The 15,051-nt window shown below is 36.2% G+C and overlaps 4 pseudogenes; all 4 read left to right on the top strand.

The window, feature by feature from the left end:
* Positions 1-23: 23 nt before the first annotated feature.
* Positions 24-3,400, top strand: LOC145819108 (uncharacterized; annotated as a pseudogene).
* A 1,983-nt stretch (positions 3,401-5,383) lies between these two features.
* On the top strand, positions 5,384-7,858 carry LOC145819107 (uncharacterized; annotated as a pseudogene).
* Positions 7,859-9,092: 1,234 nt separating this feature from the next.
* LOC145819106 (uncharacterized) lies at positions 9,093-11,568 on the top strand (annotated as a pseudogene).
* Positions 11,569-13,311: 1,743 nt separating this feature from the next.
* Positions 13,312-14,911, top strand: LOC145819105 (uncharacterized; annotated as a pseudogene).
* Positions 14,912-15,051: the final 140 nt, after the last annotated feature.

Genomic DNA, 15,051 nt, shown 5'->3' with positions numbered 1-15,051 from the left:
AATTTGCAAACAGAATTATAACGATGGCCATGAAATCGCCAGATTTTTGGTCAACGGTTTTACAAGAATCCTTAAAGGATGGTGGGATAATATCATCACTGAAACCCAACAGATTGAAATTTTAAGTGCATATAAAAGGGTTACAGAATCCATTTCAAGAAATGTTCAAACAGAACAAGATGCAGTTTAAACTCTTATCAATACCATTTTACATCACTTTGTTGGTGCCTCTACTGATGGTATTGAAGATAGAAGTAGAGAACTTTTACAGAATCTTAGATGCCCTTCTTTATCCCATTTTCGATGGTATAAAGATGTCTTCATGATGAGGGTTATTAGACGTTCAGACGCTAATTGTGATCATTGGAAAGCCAAATTTATCGATGGCCTTCCAACTCTCTTTGCTGAGAGAATTAGAAAAATAATTACGGGATAAACATAGCAAAATGTCTATTCCCTATTCAGAATATACCTTTGGCCAACTCATAAGATTGGTCACAGAAAAAGGTCTTGCTTTATGTAATTATCTTAAATTACAAAATCAAGTGAAAAAACAAAGTCATAATGAATTAGGTGAATTTTGTGAACAATTTGCCTATGACACTAAAATCTAGTATCTATCCAAACATAAAAATAAAAAACATAAATATGGAAAATCTTCAAAGTTTTATTCCAAAAAATCCAGAAAATACAAACCATCTAAACAAATTGTCCAGTAACCACAGCCTCCTAAATCTAAAGGCAAACATAAAACTTCTTACAAAAAGAAAGATAAGTCCACATTTAAATGTTTTAAATGTGGCCAAACAGGACATTATGCTAATTGTTGCAAAGCTAAAATTCAACAAAAATTAAATGAACTAGCTTTGGACGATGAAATTCAGCTACAAATCTTTCAAATGCTTTCTAAAGATTCCAGCAAAAGCTCAAGTTTAGATAATGAACTTGCTGCATTATATTCTTCCAACTCTGACGCAGAATCTGACTCCTCTCCAGAAATTTGTTTCTACAAACATAATATTAATCAAATTTCAGAAGAAGCTAACTATAGGAAAACAATAGTTGAAATGAATGGACTTGATATTAGTAGCCCTAGTATCAATGTCCTTACAAAAAGTGAGCAAAATATGTGAAACATTGCTGACCAGATAACTAATCCAGAAATGAAATTAAAATATCTAGAACTCTATTATCAACAACTGAAGAAGGAAGAAATCGGTCTTCCTCCTAAACATTACAGTATGAAAGAAGTTTATAAAAGAATTCAAAATACAACCGAAGAAAAACCAGTAACTATCCAGGATCTTAAGATGGAAGGAAAGGCTTTAAAAGTAAAATTAAGCATTTACAAAAAATTTCACCCAAGAAAAAAAAAAGCATTTACAAACAGCAAATATAACTATCAATGCTGGTATTAAAAAAATTAATACTTGGACGTGTTAAAAGGGCACAAAACCTTTTTAATTGATTTTTCTCCTAGAATGATAAATAGCAAGGGCCGAAGATAACTCCAATACTTTTTCGTTCTTTCTTCTTCTTCTTCTTCTTCTTTTATATGAGGTCTTTATTTTCTTCTTTCACTTTTTGCATTTTGAAATTTTAAAATAATTTTCACTTGCCTTTTTCTGGTTAACTGTATACACTTGTGCGCAGAAGAAACGTGTCCCGTGGATCACCAAGTTCTAGTAGGCCAACAAGTATATTTTCAAGGTCCGTTTCCGTGTCCTATGTTTCCTCCTTGGCCTGTACAATCCCCATCTGGTGCGCTGCCAGTCTTCTAACCATATCCTGTGCAAGGAATGCCCTACTATCAGAGTTATCTAGGAAATGGCCCATTTTATCAGCCACCTTATCCACCAGTGGTGGATTTTCGATTCAATGTTGGTTATGGAGCAGGACAGAAAAAACACACCATGGATAGTAAAGACAACCATGTTGAATTAGAAGCATGGGAGATGCATGCCACCAAAACAAGGTCACATGGTGATTCGGAGTTGGAGAGCGAAGCTTCACAAAGTTGGGGACCACAAAAGAAGGTCGGAAGATCAGGTAAAAAGAAATCAGGCATGGTTGTTATTCAGAACATCAATTACATCACTTCAAGAGGGAAGAATTCTTCAGGAAATGAATCCCAATCAGTTTCTGACTCTGAAACTGACAAGGAAGCTGGAGATTTTCAGGTCAGTGCTCCAGATAGGATGCACAAGAACTCGTTGTCCTCAAAAAGAAAACGAGGTCATGGATACAACCCTGCTTTGGACTATGAAATGCAGGCTCATGTTGAAGATGCTGCTTCATTGGATAACAGAAATAAGAAAGTTGTAGTAGATATCAAGCAAGGGTCCAAGAAGTCAGACAAGGATCAGAAGTCAAAAGTCGCTCCAGATGCTTTAGATAAGAAGACTGTGGGACCAATAAGAAAAGGGAAAAACTTCAAAAAAGAGTGCTTTGGATGATGCACGAGCTCGTGCTGAAAAACTAAGAGCTTTCAAAGCTGATCTCCAGAAAATGAAGAAAGAGAAGGTACATTGCTTATTACACTTCAACACTCTACAACACAGTGAGAAGATTAGCAGCAAAACTCCTTATGATACTTGCGATATCACATCATGGGTTTGAAAAAGAGAAACAGCCTCCCCATTAACCCTTTGCAAACCCCACAGTGGCAGGAGCCCCATTCACTGGGCTGCCCTTTAGCTTTAGCTTCTTGTTCTTATAGTTACAGTGCAATTTTTCTTTTGGCAGCTTAGCATGTTTGGCATTCCAATGGACTTGTTATATCTTCAAGTTGTTTTTTTTTACCGGAAGAGAAAGATCGCAAGCGACTGGAAGCTTTGAAGATGGAGAGGGAAAAGAGAATTGCAGCAAAAGGTAGTTCGACTGCACAGTTGGCATCCTCACAGAAAACCCCGAAAACAATTGCCAACAAAACTTGCGCTAAGCTCTGTCAAAGGAATAAAGTTCAGTGATTCAGAGCCGGGATCATCATCTCCTCTACAGAGATCTAAGATAAGAATTGCTTCAACTGGATCCAGTGCATCTCATAAAGCCTCTAAAAGCAAAAAATCAAGTAATGGAAGCCACTTTCCAAGGAATAGGTCGACTAGATCAGTTTCATCATTACTAGAGCCAAGGAAAGAGAACAGTGATGTCACTCCAGATCCAAAGGTTCCCATGAATCCAAAGACTATCTGAGCCTAAAATAGTTAGCAGCCCTTATGTTGCTCTAGTGAGGTCACGACGTGCTGAATTAGTATCAAAGCCAAAGCTTTCAAATGAACTTGAGAGGAAAGACACATCTGTTATTATAAACCTTGATTAGAGCAAGGCTGCAACACTTCCTGAACTTAAGTTTAGAACATCTAAAGCGCCTTTGGATGTAGACCGGAACTCAGCTTAACCAGCAAAATAAAGATAAAGGTACAACAACACCAGAGTCAAACACTAAAAAAGATGAACCTGAAATTGAAAGCAATTTTCAAGATAATCATCCAGTTTACATCAATAAAATGTATTATGGGAACTCCAGTTAAACAACACCCAGTAGGTATTATTATCCCAAACCAACTCTAATGCATATTCTTTATGAAGGAGATTTCCTCCAGACACAAAAATCTTATCATGGAAAAACCATTTACGAATGTAATATAGATAGTCTTTCCGAATACCAGATATTTGAATTGTCGCATCAAATGATTATGTATTCAACAATTTGCAAACAGAATGATAACTATGGCCATGAAATCGCCAGATTTTTGGTCAACGGTTTTACAAGAATCCTTAAAGGATGGTGGGATAATATCATCACTGAAACCCAATAGATTGAAATTTTAAGTGCATATAAAAGGGTTACAGAACCCATTAGAAGAAATGTTCAAACAGAACAAGATGCAGTTTACACTCTTATCAATACCATTTTACATCACTTCGTTGGTGCCACTACTGATGGTATTGAAGATAGAAGTAGAGAACTTTTACAGAATCTTAGATGCCCTTCTTTATCCCATTTTCGATGGTATAAAGATGTCTTCATGATGAGGGTTGTTAGACGTTCAGACGCTAATTGTGATCATTGGAAAGCCAAATTTATCGATGGCCTTCCAACTCTCTTTGCTGAGAGAATTAGAAAAATAATTACGGGATAAACATTGCAAAATGTCTATTCCCTATTCAGAATATACCTACGGCCAACTCATAAGATTGGTCACAGAAAAAGGTCTTGCTTTATGTAATTATCTTAAATTACAGAATCAAGTGAAAAAACAAAGTCATAATGAATTAGGTGAATTTTGTGAACAATTTGCCTATGACACTAAAATCTAGTATCTATCCAAACATAAAAATAAAAAACATAAATATGGAAAATCTTCAAAGTATTATTCCAAAAAATCCTGAAAATACAAACCATCTAAACAAATTGTCCAGCAACCACAGCCTCCTAAATCTAAAGGCAAACATAAAACTTCTTACAAAAAGAAAGATAAGTCCACAGTTAAATGTTTTAAATGTGGCCAAACAGGACATTATGCTAATTGTTGCAAAGCTAAAATTCAACGAAAATTAAATGAACTAGCTTTGGACGATGAAATTCAGCTACAAATCCTTCAAATGCTTTCTGAAGATTCCAGCATAAGTTGAAGTTTAGATAATGAACTTGCTGCATTATATTCTTCCAACTCTGACGCAGAATCTGACTCCTCTCCAGAAATTTGTTTCTGCAAACATAATATTAATCAAATTTTAGAAGAAGCTAACTATAGGAAAACAATAGTTGAAATGAATGGACTTGATATTAGTAGCCCTAGTATCAATGTCCTTACAAAAAGTGAGCAAAATATTTGAAACATTGCTGACCAGATAACTAATCCAGAAATGAAATTAAAATATCTAGAACTCTATTATCAACAACAAAAGAAGGAAGAAATCGGTCTTCCTGCTAAACATTACAGTATGAAAGAAGTTTATAAAAGAATTCAGAATACAACTAAGGAAAAACCAATAACTATCCAGGATCTTAAGATGGAAGGAAATACTTTAAAAGTAAAATTAAGCAATTACAAAAAAATTCACCCAAAAAAAAAAAAAGCATTTACAAACAGCAAATATAGCTATCAATGCTGATATTAAAAAAATTAATACTTGGACGTGTTAAAAGGGCACAACACCTTTTTAATTGATTTTTCTCCTAGAATGACAAATATCAAGGGCCAAAGATAACTCCAATACTTTTTCTTTCTTTCTTTCTTTCTTCTTCTTCTTCTTATTTTCTATGAGGTCTTTATTTTCTTCTTTCACTTTTTGCATTTTGAAATTTTAAAATAATTTTCGCTTGCTTTTTTTTCTGGTTAATTGTATACACTTGTGCGCAGAAGAAACGTGTCCCATGGATCACCAAGTTCTAGTAGGCCAACAAGTATATTTTCAAGGTCCGTTTCCGTGTCCTATGTTTCCTCCCTGGCCTGTACAATCCCCATCTGGTGCGCTGCCAGTCTTCTAACCATATCCTGTGCAAGGAATGCCGTACTATTAGAGTTATCTAGGAAATGGCCCATTTTATCAGCCACCTTATCCACCAGTGGAGGATTCTCGATTCAATGTTGGTTATGGAGCAGGACAGAAAAAACACACCATGGATAGTAAAGACAACAATGTTGAATCAGAAGCATGGGAGATGGATGCCACCAAAACAAGGTCACATGGTGATTCGGAGTTGGAGAGCGAAGCTTCACAAAGTTGGGGACCACAAAAGAAGGTCGGAAGAGCAGGTAAAAAGAAATCAGGCAAGGTTGTTATTCAGAACATCAATTACATCACTTCAAGAGGGAAGAATTCTTCAGGCAATGAATCCCAATCAGTTTCCGACTCTGAAACTGAGAAGGAAGCTGGAGATTTTCAGGTCAGTGCTCCAGATAGGATGTACAAGAACTCGTTGTCCTCAAAAAGAAAACGAGGTCATGGATACAACCCTGCTTTGGACTATGAAATGCAGGCTCATGTTGAAGATGCTGCTTCATTGGATAACAGATATAAGAAAGTTGTAGTAGATATCAAGCAAGGGTCCAAGAAGTTAGACAAGGATCAGAAGTCAAAAGTCGCTCCAGATGCTTTAGATAAGAAGACTGTGGGACCAATAAGAAAAGGGAAAAACTTCAAAAAAGAGTCCTTTGGATGATGCACGAGCTCGTGCTGAAAAACTAAGAGCTTTCTAAGCTGATCTCCAAAAAATGAAGAAAGAGAAGGTACATTGCTTATTACACTTCAACACTCTACAACACAGTGAGAAGATTAGTAGCAAAACTCCTTATGATACTTGCGATATCACAATATGGGTTTGAAAAAGAGAAACAGCCTCCCCTAACCCTTTGCAAACCCCACAGTGGCAGGAGCCCCATTAACTGGGCTGCCCTTTAGCTTTAGCTTCATGTTCTTTTAGTTATAGTGCAATTTTTCTTTTGGCAGCTTAGCATGTTTGGCATTCCAATGGACTTGTTATATCTTCAAGTTGTTTTTTTTTACCGGAAGAGAAAGATCGCAAGCGACTGGAAGCTTTGAAGATGGAGAGGGAAAAGAGAATTGCAGCAAAAGGCAGTTCGACTGCTCAGTTGGCATCCTCACAGAAAACCCTGAAAACAATTGCCAACAAAACTTGCGCTAAGCTCTGTCAAAGGAATAAAGTTCAGTGATTCAGAGCCGGGATCATCATCTCCTCTACAGAGATCTAAGATAAGAATTGCTTCAACTGGATCTAGTGAATCTCATAAAGCCTCTAAAAGCAACAAATCAAGTAATGGAAGCCACTTTCCAAGGAATAGGTCGACTAGATCAGTTTCATCATTACTAGAGCCAAGGAAAGAGAACAGTGATGTCACTCCAGATCCAAAGGTTCCCATGAATCCAAAGACTATCTGAGCCTAAAATAGTTAGCAGCCCTTATGTTGCTCTAGTGAAGTCACGACGTGCTGAATTAGTATCAAAGCCAAAGCTTTCAATTGAACTTGAGAGGAAAGACATATCTGTTATTATAAACCTTGATTAGAGCAAGGCTGCAACACTTCCTGAACTTAAGTTCAGAACATCTAAAGCGCCTTTGGATGTAGGCTGGAACTCAGCTTAACCAGCAAAATAAAGATAAAGGTACAACAACACCAGAGTCAAACACTAAAAAAGATGAACCTGAAATTGAAAGCAATTTTCAAGATAATCATCCAGTTTCCATCAATAAAATGTATTATGGGAACTCCAGTAAAACAACACCCAGTAGGTATTATTATCCCAAACCAACTCTAATGCATATTCTTTATGAAGGAGATTTCCTCCAGACACAAAAATCTTATCATGGAAAAACCATTTATGAATGGAATATAGATAGTCTTTCTGAATACCAGATATTTGAATTGTCGCATCAAATGATTATGTATTCAACAATTTTCAAACAGAATGATAACTATGGCCATGAAATCTCCAGATTTTTGGTCAACGGTTTACAAGAATCCATAAAGGATGGTGGGATAATATCATCACTGAAACCCAAAAGATAGAAATTTTAAGTGCATATAAAAGGGTTACAGAACCCATTAGAAGAAATGTTCAAATAGAACAAGATGCAGTTTACACTCTTATCAATACCATTTTACATCACTTCGTTGGTGCCTCTACTGATGGTATTGAGGATAGAAGTAGAGAACTTTTACAGAATCTTAGATGCCCTTCTTTATCCCATTTTCGATGGTATAAAGATGTCTTCATGATGAGGGTTGTTAGACGTTCAGACGCTAATTGTGATCATTGGAAAGCCAAATTTATCGATGGCCTTCCAACTCTCTTTGCTGAGAGAATTAGAAAAATAATTACGGGATAAACATAGCAAAATGTCTATTCCCTATTCAGAATATACCTACGGCCAACTCATAAGATTGGTCACAGAAAAAGGTCTTGCTTTATGTAATTATCTTAAATTACAGAATCAAGTGAAAAAACAAAGTCATAATGAATTAGGTGAATTTTGTGAACAATTTGCCTATGACACTAAAATCTAGTATCTATCCAAACATAAAAATAAAAAACATAAATATGGAAAATCTTCAAAGTTTTATTCCCAAAAATCCAGAAAATACAAACCATCTAAACAAATTGTCCAGCAACCACAGCCTCCTAAATCTAAAGGCAAACATAAAACATCTTACAAAAAGAAAGATAAGTCCACAGTTAAATGTTTTAAATGTGGCCAAACAGGACATTATGCTAATTGTTGCAAAGCTAAAATTCAACAAAAATTAAATGAACTAGCTTTGGACGATGAAATTCAGCTACAAATCCTTCAAATGCTTTCTGAAGATTGCAGCATAAGCTGATGTTTAGATAATGAACTTGCTGCATTATATTCTTCCAACTCTGACTCAGAATCTGACTCCTCTCCAGAAATTTGTTTCTGCAAACATAATATTAATCAAATTTCAAAAGAAGCTAACCATAGGAAAACAATAGTTGAAATGAATGGACTTGATATTAGTAGCCCTAGTATCAATGTCCTTACAAAAAGTGAGCAAAATATTTGAAACATTGCTGACCAGATAACTAATCCAGAAATGAAATTAAAATATCTAGAACTCTATTATCAACAACAGAAGAAGGAAGAAATCGGTCTTCCTCCTAAACTTTATAGTATGAAAGAAGTTTATAAAAGAATTCAGAATACAACTAAGGACAAACCAATAACTATCCAGGATCTTAACATGGAGGGAAATACTTTAAAAGTAAAATTAAGCAATTACAAAAAAATTCACCAAAAAAAAAAAGCATTTACAAAGAGCAAATATAGCTATCAATGCTGATATTAAAAAAATTAATACTTGGACGTGTTAAAAGGGCACAAAACCTTATTAATTGATTTTTCTCCTAGAATGATAAATATCAAGGGCCAAAGATAACTCCAATACTTTTTCTTTCTTTCTTTCTTCTTCTTCTTCTTCTTCTTTTTTATGAGGTCTTTATTTTCTTCTTTCACTTTTTGCATTTTGAAATTTTAAAATAATTTTCACTTGCTTTTTTTTCGGGTTAATTGTATACACTTGTGTGCAGAAGAAACGTGTCCCATGGATCACCAAGTTCCAGTAGGCCAACAAGTATATTTTCAAGGTCCATTTCCGTGTCCTATGTTTCCTCCCTGGCCTGTACAATCCCCATCTGGTGCGCTGCCAGTCTTCTAACCATATCCTGTGCAAGGAATGCCCTACTATTAGAGTTATCTAGGAAATGGCCCATTTTATCAGCCACCTTATCCACCAGTGGAGGATTCTCGATTCAATGTTGGTTATGGAGCAGGACAGAAAAAACACACCATGGATAGTAAAGACAACAATGTTGAATCAGAAGCATGGGAGATGGATGCCACCAAAACAAGGTCACATGGTGATTCGGAGTTGGAGAGCGAAGCTTCACAAAGCTGGGGACCACAAAAGAAGGTCGGAAGATCAGGTAAAAAGAAATCAGGCATGGTTGTTATTCAGAACATCAATTACATCACTTCAAGAGGGAAGAATTCTTCAGGCAATGAATCCCAATCAGTTTTTGACTCTGAAACTGACAAGGAAGCTGGAGATTTTCAGGTCAGTGCTCCTGATAGGATGCACAAGAACTCGTTGTCCTCAAAAAGAAAACGAGGTCATGGATACAACCCTGCTTTGGACTATGAAATGCAGGCTCATGTTGAAGATGCTGCTTCATTGGATAACAGAAATAAAAAAGTTGTAGTAGATATCAAGCATGGGTCCAAGAAGTCAGACAAGGATTAGAAGTCAAAAGTCGCTCCAGATGCTTTAGATAAGAAGACTGTGGGACCAATAAGAAAAAGGAAAAACTTCAAAAAAGAGTCCTTTGGATGATGCACGAGCTCGTGCTGAAAAACTAAGAGCTTTCAAAGTTGATCTCCAGAAAATGAAGAAAGAGAAGGTACATTGCTTATTACACTTTAACACTCTACAACACAGTGAGAAGATTAGTAGCAAAACTCCTTATGACCCTTGCGATATCACATTATGGGTTTGAAAAAGAGAAACAGCCTCCCCATTAACCCTTTGCAAACCCCACAGTGGCAGGTGCCCCATTCACTGGGCTGCCCTTTAGCTTTAGCTTCATGTTCACATAGTTATAGTGCAATTTTTCTTTTGGCAGCTTAGCATGTTTGGCATTCCAATGAACTTGTTATATCTTCAAGTTGTTTTTTTTTACCGGAAGAGAAAGATCGCAAGCGACTGGAAGCTTTGAAGATGGAGAGGGAAAAGAGAATTGCAGCAAAAGGCAGTTCCACTGCTCAGTTGGCATCCTCACAGAAAACCCTGAAAACAATTGCCAACAAAACTTGCGCTAAGCTCTGTCAAAGGAATAAAGTTCAGTGATTCAGAGCCGGGATCATCATCTCCTCTACAGAGATCTAAGATAAGAATTGCTTCAACTGGATCTAGTGAATCTCATAAAGCCTCTAAAAGCAACAAATCAAGTAATGGAAGCCACTTTCCAAGGAATAGGTCGACTAGATCAGTTTTATCATTACTAGAGCCAAGGAAAGAGAACAGTGATGTCACTCCAGATCCAAAGGTTCCCATGAATCGCAAGACTATCTGAGCCTAAAATAGTTAGCAGCCCTTATGTTGCTCTAGTGAAGTCACGACGTGCTGAATTAGTATCAAAGCCAAAGCTTTCAAATGAACTTGAGAGGAAAGACATATCTGCTATTATAAACCTTGATAAAAGCAGGGCTGCAACACTTCCTGAACTTAAGATCAGAACATCTAAAGCGCCTTTGGATGTAGGCCGGAACTCACTTAACCAGGAAAATAAAATAAAGGTACAACAATACCAGAATCAAACACTAAAAATGATGAACCTGAAATTGAAAGCAATTTTCAAGATAAGCATCCAGTTTCCATCAATAAAATGTATTATGGGAACTCCAGTAAAACAACACCCTGTAGGTATTATTATCCCAAACCTACTCTAATGCATATTCTTTATGAAGAAGATTTCCTCCAGACACAAAAATCTTATCATGGAAAAACCATTTATGAATGGAATATAGAGAGTCTTTTTGAATACTAGATATTTGAATTGTTGCATCAAATGATTATGTATTCAACAATTTGCAAACAGAATGATAACAATGGCCATGAAATCGCCAGATTTTTGGTCAACGGTTTTACAAGAATCCTTAAAGGATGGTGGGATAATATCATCACTGAAACCCAACAGATTGAAATTTTAAGTGCATATAAAAGGGTTACAGAACCCATTACAAGAAATGTTCAAACAGAACAAGATGCAGTTTACACTCTTATTAATACCATTTTACATCACTTCGCTGGTGCCTCTACTGATGGTATTGAAGATAGAAGTAGAGAACTTTTACAGAATCTTAGATGCCCTTCTTTATCCCATTCTCGATGGTATAAAGATGTCATCATGATGAGGGTTGTTAGACGTTCAGACGCTAATTGTGATCATTGGAAAGCCAAATTTATCGATGGCCTTCCAACTCTCTTTGCTGAGATAATTAGAAAAAAAATTACGGGATAAACATAGCAAAATGTATATTCCCTATTCAAAATATACCTATGGCCAACTCATAAGATTGGTCACAGAAAAGGTGCAAATACCAGGGTACAGAACCCATTTCAAGAAATGTTCAAACAGAACAAGATGTAGTTTACACTCTTATCAATACCATTTTACATCACTTCATTGGTGCCTCTACTGATGGTATTGAAGATAGAAGTAGAGAACTTTTACAGAATCTTAGATGGCCTTCTTTATCCCATTTTCGATGCTATAAAGATGTCTTCATGATGAGGGTTATTAGATGTTCAGACGCTAATTGTGATCATTGGAAAGCCAAATTTATCGATGGCCTTCCAACTCTCTTTGTTGAGAGAGTTAGAAAAAAAATTACGGGATAAACATAGATAATTGTATATTCCCTATTCAGAATATACCTATGGCCAACTCATAAGATTGGTCACAGAAAAAGGTCTTGCTTTATGTAATGATCTTAAATTACAGAATCAAGTGAAAAAACAAAGTCATAATGAATTAGGTGAATTTTGTGAACAATTTGCCTATGACACTAAAATCTAGTATCTATCCAAACGTAAAAATAAAAAACATAAATATGGAAAATCTTCAAAGTTTTGTTCCAAAAAATCCTGAAAATAAAAACCATCTAAACAAATTGTCCAGCAACCACAGCCTCCTAAATCTAAAGGCAAACATAAAACTTCTTACAAAAAGAAAGATAAGTTCACAGTCAAATGTTTTAAATGTGGCCAAACAGGACATTATGCTAATTGTTGCAAAGCTAAAATTAAACAAAAATTAAATGAACTAGCTTTGGACGATGAAATTCAGCTACAAATCCTTCAAATGCTTTCTGAAGATTCCAGCATAAGCTGAAGTTCAGATAATGAACTTGCTGCATTATATTCTTCCAACTCTGACTCAGAATCTGACTCCTCTCCTGAAATTTGTTTCTGCAAACATAATATTAATCAAATTTCAGAAGAAGCTAACTATAGGAAAACAATAATTGAAATGAATGGACTTGATATTAGGAGCCCTAGTATCAATGTCCTTACAAAAAGTGAGCAAAATATGTGAAACATTGCTGACCAGATAACTAATCCAGAAATGAAATTAAAATATCTAGAACTCTATTATCAACAACAGAAGAAGGAAGAAATCGGTCTTCCTCCTAAACATTACAATATGAAAGAAGTTTATAAAAGAATTCAGAATACAACTGAAGAAAAACCAATAACTAACCAGGATCTTAAGATGGAAGGAAATGCTTTAAAAGTAAAATTAAGCATTTACAAAAAAATTCACCAAAAAAAAAAAAGGGATTTACAAAAAACAAATATAACTATCAATGCTGATATTAAAAAAATTAATACTTGGACGTGTTAAAAGGGCACAAAACCTTTTTAATTGATTTATCTCCTAGAATGATAAATGTCAAGGGCCAAAGATAACTCCAATACTTTTTCTTTCTTTCTTTCTTCTTCTTCTTCTTCTTTTCTATGAGGACTTTATTTTCTTCTTTCACTTTTTGCATTTTGAAATTTTAAAATAATTTTCACTTGCTTTTTTCTGGTTAACTGTATATACTTGTGCGCAGAAGAAACGTGTCCCGTGGATCACCAAGTTCCAGTAGGCCAACAAGTATATTTTCAAGGTCCGTTTTCGTGTCCTATGTTTCCTCCCTGGCCAGTACAATCCCCATCTGGTGCGCTGCCAGTCTTCTAACCATATCCTGTGCAAGGAATGCCCTACTATCAGAGTTATCTAGGAAATGGTCCATTTTATCAGCCACCTTATCCACCAGTGAAGGATTTTCGATTCAATGTTGGTTATGGAGCAGGACAGAAAAAACACACCATGGATAGTAAAGTCAACAATGTTGAATCAGAAGCATGGGAGATGGATGCCACCAAAACAAGGCCACATGGTGATTCGGAGTTGGAGAGCGAAGCTTCACAAAGCTGGGGACCACAAAAGAAGGTCGGAAGATCAGGTAAAAAGAAATCAGGCATGGTTGTTATTCAGAACATCAATTACATCACTTCAAGAGGGAAGAATTCTTCAGGCAATGAATCCCAATCAGTTTCTGACTCTGAAAATGAGAAGGAAGCTGGAGATTTTCAGGTCAGTGCTCCAGATAGGATGCACAAGAACTCGTTGTCCTAAAAAAGAAAACGAGGTCATGGATACAACCCTGCTTTGGACTATGAAATGCAGGCTCATGTTGAAGATGCTGCTTCATTGGATAACAGAAATAAGAAAGTTGTAGTAGATATCAAGCAAGGGTCCAAGAAGTCAGACAAGGATCAGAAGTCAAAAGTCGCTCCAGATGCTTTAGATAAGAAGACTGTGGGACCAATAAGAAAAGGGAAAAACTTCAAAAAAGAGTCCTTTGAATGATGCACGAGCTCGTGCTGAAAAACTAAGAGCTTTCAAAGCTGATCTCCAGAAAATGAAGAAAGAGAAGGTACATTGCTTATTACACTTCAACACTCTACAACACAGTAAGAAGATTAGTAGCAAAACTCCTTATGATACTTGCGATATCACATTATGGGTTTGAAAAAGAGAAACAGCCTCCCCATTAACCCTTTGCAAACCCCACAGTGGCAGGTGCCCCATTCACTGGGCTGCCCTTTAGCTTTAGCTTCATGTTCTTATAGTTACAGTGCAATTTTTCTTTTGGCAGCTTAGCATGTTTGGCATTCCAATGGACCTCTTATATCTTCAAGTTGTTTTTTTTACCGGAAGAGAAATATCGCAAGCGACTGGAAGCTTTGAAGATGGAGAGGGAAAAGAGAATTGCAACAAAAGGCAGTTCCACTGCTCAGTTGGCATCCTCACAGAAAACCCCGAAAACAATTGCCAACAAAACTTACGCTAAGCTCTGTCAAAGGAATAAAGTTCAGTGATTCAGAGCCGGGATCATCATCTCCTCTACAGAGATCTAAGATAAGAATTGCTTCAACTGGATCCAGTGAATCTCATAAAGCCTCTAAAAGTAACAAATCAAGTAATGGAAGCCACTTTCCAGGGAATAGGTTGACTAGATCAGTTTCATCATTACCAGAGCCAAGGAAAGAGAACAGTGATGTCACTCCAGATCCAAAGGTTCCCATGAATCCAAAGACTATCTGAGCCTAAAATAGTTAGCAGCCCTTATGTTGCTCTAGTGAAGTCACGACGTGCTGAATTACTATCAAGGCCAAAGCTTTCAAATGAACTTGAGAGGAAAGACATATCTGCTATTATATACCTTGATAAAAGCAAGGCTGTAACACTTCCAGAACTTAAGATAAGAACATCTAAAGCGCCTTTGGATGTAGGCCGGAACTCAGCTTAACCAGCAAAATAAAGATAAAGGTATAACAATACCAGAGTGAAACACTAAAAAAGATGAACCTGAAATTGAAAGCAATTTTCAAGATAATCATCCAGTTTCCATCAATAAAATGCATTATGGGAACTCCAGTAAAACAACAC

The sequence above is a fragment of the Camellia sinensis genome, chromosome 2 (assembly GCF_055761805.1).
Source record: "Camellia sinensis isolate YWXY chromosome 2, ASM5576180v1, whole genome shotgun sequence".
In the NCBI taxonomy this organism is placed as follows: Eukaryota; Viridiplantae; Streptophyta; class Magnoliopsida; order Ericales; family Theaceae; genus Camellia; species Camellia sinensis.
Note: the sequence above shows the minus strand (reverse complement) of the source record. Positions and strands in the feature narration are given on the sequence as shown.